General features: G+C 44.8%; 1 long non-coding RNA gene across 1 annotated transcript; it reads left to right on the forward strand.

The window, feature by feature from the left end:
• The first annotated feature begins 3,673 nt into the window (after nucleotides 1-3,673).
• Nucleotides 3,674-4,832, forward strand: LOC135811838 (uncharacterized). Its single transcript, XR_010552705.1, has 2 exons — nucleotides 3,674-3,799; nucleotides 4,326-4,832. It is a non-coding gene; the product is annotated as an uncharacterized LOC135811838 (long non-coding RNA).
• Nucleotides 4,833-5,394: the final 562 nt, after the last annotated feature.

Below are 5,394 nucleotides of genomic sequence, written 5' to 3' on the forward strand. Positions count from 1 at the left end.
TGTGGTTAGAGCATCGCTGGCTACAAGCGAAGGTCCCTGGTTCGAGTCCTGGTGGTGACAGTCAATTTTTTCTTCAGACTTTTCCTGTTTGTCTCTTTCCCTCAAACCAGTTAATAATACCACGGTAATAATAATATTATTAGAGAGGTTAAGTTGCACGTTTTTTGCCCTTTTTCAAAACGCGGTGCTAATCTCACGTTACGTGTAATTTTTAGAGGTTAAGTTACACGTACGACGTGACGTGAAATTTTGCCTGGCAGGATTCGGGTTTAGTTCGCACATATATTAAATTTTCTAACAAACTCGATAAAAATCGATAAAACTCCGGAAACTCACACAAATTCGATCGGGATAACCAAGCGAAACTTCCAAAAACTCACGTCATGAACTTACGTGCGTGACAGTCAACTCACGTAAACATGTCAAATTTTACGTGAGTTTTTTGACTTTTTGACGTAAAAGTTCACGGACGTAAGACTTTTACGTGAAACTTAACCTCTCTAATAACATTATTATTATTTATAGTCTTTTATAGTTCTTTAATATTATTATTTGCCATGGCGACCCCCGTAAGCCCAAATAGCTGGCAGGGCAGGGTTGGGCCTTTTTTTCTTTTACTTCACAGGTGTAGCATTTTATCAGTCTAATAACTTTATTACATGACGGCAACTGAAACAGCAACAGAGGAAATACTGTACATGTACAGCACATTCTTGCTGGTACTACAAACAGATTGCACATCGTAATCGACCTTATGCCATTTGTACAGATCCACGAAATCCCATAGACCCCGTAGGGTGTTCATTGTGTGCTATGCATGTGCATTTGACCTTTTTAGCGTCATAATTCAATGACCAGCAATCGCTTTTCCAGCTTCTTCACTTTGGTTAGAACTAATGACTACCTAGATCTTTGTCAGAAAAGGTTTTCGTATGAAATACCTTCAGGCCCCATTTTTTAGGGGAAATAGCAGAAAACACAATAGGGTCCTGCACATTCAACACCCTGCCGGGTCTACAGGATTTCGTGGATCTGTACAAATGGCATAAGGTCCATTCTTGCTTTGCCGGCACGCAATTTTAGGCCGTGTTTAATTTCAACCCGGGTCGAGTTCAGCCCGGGTTGAAAGTCTGTACGATAGACAAAATAGGTGAGCACATGAAGACAGTTGACCCGGGTCAAATACTGATATGCCGCCAAAAGTCCACTTCTACACGAATCTACAGTTCCGTATAGTCACTTGTAGTTAGAGACTACAATGTAGCAACAGGTCTTTTCGGCAGGGTTGAAATCAGGGAGTAGTGTAGTATCCCTGCCCGACCAATACGGAAGCAGTACAGAACTAATACGGAGCTTGCCTGATGTATATGTGTATCTCCGTATGTAAGCGTACGTCGTCTGCTGCATAAAAGCGGCTGCGCATTTCTGTTTTGATGAAGATTAGATTAGATTGGATAGCAATGAAAGCTAACTGGAAGAAGTAGTCAACCTCTAGGTGAGCACCGGAGAGATCTTGAATCTTATTTTGCCGCTTCTTCTTTCACTAATAAAGTAATAATTATATCTCAGGTGTGTACCTGAAAGAAAGTAGAATAAAAGTAATTCTTGTTGATTTCACCGCGCCTACCACTCGGCTACCCATTACATTGGTGGCAGCGGTGTATTTTGTAAAATAAAACAACGTGATTCGACCCCAGACCCCCATGGCGCAACCCGCTGCAGCTCCGTGCGACGAATCAAGATGAGAATCATGTTTCTTGCCTTCCTCGGCCTGGCACTGCTTAGCCGGCCTGCAGCACAGTCAGGGTGCTAGCGTGGATCACCCTTCTCTCCGCACGGCATCCACTGGAGACTCCGATGGCGATTCCAAGCGACCCGTTACCTACATCAAGTATACTACCGGTGGTGCTGGCGAAGCTGATGAGGACGAAAACAGGCAGGCTGCTGCCCAAGACAAGGAGGGTATTCCCCAAGACCAGCAGCGTTTGATTTTTGCAAGCACGCAGTCGGAAGCAGGAGCCCACTCTTCACTTGGTCCTTCGCCTCCGTGGTGGAATGCAGATTTTCGTCAACACTCTTCCTGGCTAGACCATCACTCTTTACGTCGCGCAAAGTGATGCTATCGACAACGTGAAGACCACGATTCAAGACGAGGAAGGAGGTTATTTGTCTGACGCCGAGCTAGCCGCTCTGAGTCACCGGCTCAACGAAGATGAAGATAAAACCTGGCTCGCCCTCCGCCATAGCTCCAGCCACCGCCGTGGTTACTAACGCTGATTCCAGGTATGGCATTTTCTTTCCTCTCTTCCTTCAGTCTCCCTGTTCTCTTCAGTCTTCCTTTATGCGAGTGTGTGAATCCAGTTTAGTTTGGTAGGCGTCTGATCATGGTGAGCCACGGTTTACCCAGCTAACGTGGGACAATGTGTGTGACAACGCCCCTTATAGTTATAGTGTATTCAGTTCGGTTTTTGAACTGCGATGTTCCTGGCGGGTTGTGCCAGCGTAGTGCAGCAAGAGTGCTGTGGTTTCAGGTCCTATTTGGAGCACAGTTCTTTCCCTTTTGACCCCGTGAGATCGTGTGAACCTAGTGTGCTTTTACTTCTACTTTATGATTTGTTATCAGTTCATTTCTTCTGTCTACTCTAAACTTTATCATTTCCGATATAATTTGCCATCTTCCGGTTGACGCTGTGTTCGTAACCCTTCACTAATTTTTTGAAAATCTTGAGGGCGTGATAATCTGTAGGAAGGGAGGGTGTAGTATCCCTGCCCGACCAATACGGAAGCAGTACGGAACTAATACGGAGCTTGCCTGATGTATATTTAGTGTATCTCCGTATGTAAGCGTACGTCGTCTGCTGCATAAAAGCGGCTGCGCATTTCTGTTTTGATGAAGATTAGATTAGATTGGATAGCAATGAAAGCTAACTGGAAGAAGTAGTCAACCTCTAGGTGAGCACCGGAGAGATCTTGAATCTTATTTTGCCGCTTCTTCTTTCACTAATAAAGTAATAATTATATCTCAGGTGTGTACCTGAAAGAAAGTAGAATAAAAGTAATTCTTGTTGATTTCACCGCGCCTACCACTCGGCTACCCATTACAGTAGTACAATGGGGGTGTCAAGTGATGACGTCACAGTTCCTTCGATACGCATAGCAACGATCCCACTGGGGACAAACAAAAGTAGCGTCGTCTCCATCGAACCAGTTGTCAGTGGCAACATAATAGGAATCGTGTACATTTCTTCGTTTCTTCTTTGCTGTTTTCAGTGAGTGTTTTGTTTTCTCTTTGTCCTTGATCTCGACGGTGTTGTGGTGCTCATTACCTTACTGAGACGTCTCCTGTGACTGAAGCCAGTGTCACGGAGGATTTTATTGGCGTGGCGAGGTAGATCGCCGAGATCGAGCGTGAAAAACGCTCTGCATTAGTAGCTCCTGTAGAATGTCTTCTGGGATGGCGTATCCATGGTCAACAAAGCCAAGGTGCAAGACAGCATAAGAGGTCGTGTAAACGATGTGAACTCCAAAAGGTAAGCTCCTGAACAAGTGGAAAGATATGTGTATTTACAAACTCTCTCTGCATCCATCGATTGCCGCTATGCATTGCATTTTGTCTTCACAGATAATCTGGACAAATAAATTATAATTATTGTAATTAGAGCTCCGGAGAGTGCAATCGTGCTTGGGACCCATCCCAATGTCATCACATGGCTGTGGTGACTAGTGTATACCTGGGAGAGTTTTCCTCAACTGAGATGGAGTGTAGGTGGATGGATTATGAGAAATGCGAAGATCATGAGTAAGTTGTGTCGAAGAAATGTGTAATAAAATAAAATTTACTTTACACTCAAACATACACTGTACATGTACATGTAACATCATGATAATGATTCCATCTTCATATCTCCGCAACAGGTACGCCATACGCACCGAATACATGGTGTGTGTGCACGCGCGCGCTTGCGTGCGCGCGTACATGCACACACTCTCATGCGTGGCCGAGTTGGCCGGATGAACAGACCACGCATTTGCACGAGGTGTCCGTCATGTCATTGGAATGCTGTACTTTATGACTTTATTCCAAAATAGTATGTCTTGCCCCTGTCAAATGGAGCTTGTGTCTATGCTCAGCGGGTATCGGGCCACGACGCCACACTGCAGTCAGCGCTGGAATTAAAATAGCACTTCATGGATTATTTTAACTAATTTCCTTTGCGTTTACATGTACTTTGTTGAGCGCGTGGTTTCATTTCTGTGTTCTGTTATGATTGGCGTCTGGAAATAATCGGAGTGGATGTCATATATGTGTGTGCCTTGTGCAACAGGTTCAAGGCTAGATGCACTTCACATTCGGCGTGCGATCTCGGCGTCTGGGACCTGATAACGTCTTGGTTGGATGGGTAATCAAGGATGATACTACTCGGCACACCAATGTACATGTCAATGTATTTTTTACTTTTTCAGAGCTGCACTATTTACGGACGATTGTGGCTGTTAGAGAGGAAATAAATTAATAGTATTCACAAACAAGTCCCACTTATTGTTTCTGTTCGTAAAAGGAAATTGCAATTTTTTGGTCATATTGTTCGTTCCGGCTGTTTGTCATTGACTGTTCTTCAGTGTTGTGTTGCTGGAGGCCGTGGCCGAGGCAGGCCCAGAATGTCATGGCTTGATAATATTATTTCATGGACTGCACTTGACGTGCAGTCCCTGCTCGCTGCTGCACGCGATCGATTTTTATGGCGCTCGCTTGTTCATACTTGCTCTGTGACGCCCCGACGGCCTTAGGGCTATGGGCTTGTGATGACGACTATTTACGTCTTGATGCTTAATTCGGTGCTAGCGTGTTTCCCCCGGATTATTTCTATCATCATGCGTGTTCTTGGGCTGAGCGAGCATGTGCACGAGTGTGCAGCTATAACCCCGTGTATCTTTGGTTACACTTTGTTCTGCAATGCATGTACCTTGTAACAGGATGTGCTTGCACTGCTTTGTGTGACCTGCATATTTCAGGACTATTCACTACACAAAACACAGAGCGACGCAACAAAAGATCATCCGGCAACCAAACCAACCTGGGTCTAATGCACTGAATAGTATTCAGTGCATTAGACCCAGGTTGGTTTGGTTGCCGGATGATCTTTTGTTGCGTCGCTCTGTGTTTTGTGTTCATCAATTTCTGGGCTTGAGAATTGAGCTGGTGTGTGGTTCCCAATATCAAAACATCATGCTGGTGCTCTGTGTTTCGATTATCGACTGTCCGAGCAGTCACGATTCATTCCCAGAACGGTCAATACTGTAGTCTCTTGACGTGTTTGTCTTTTTGTGTTTTCGCTGTGGGAATTACCAGTGACGTTGCACATAGAACGGCAGTGTTGCATCACTGGACGACCC

The sequence above is a fragment of the Sycon ciliatum genome, chromosome 3 (genome assembly GCF_964019385.1).
Source record: "Sycon ciliatum chromosome 3, ocSycCili1.1, whole genome shotgun sequence".
Lineage (NCBI taxonomy): Eukaryota > Metazoa > Porifera > Calcarea > Leucosolenida > Sycettidae > Sycon > Sycon ciliatum.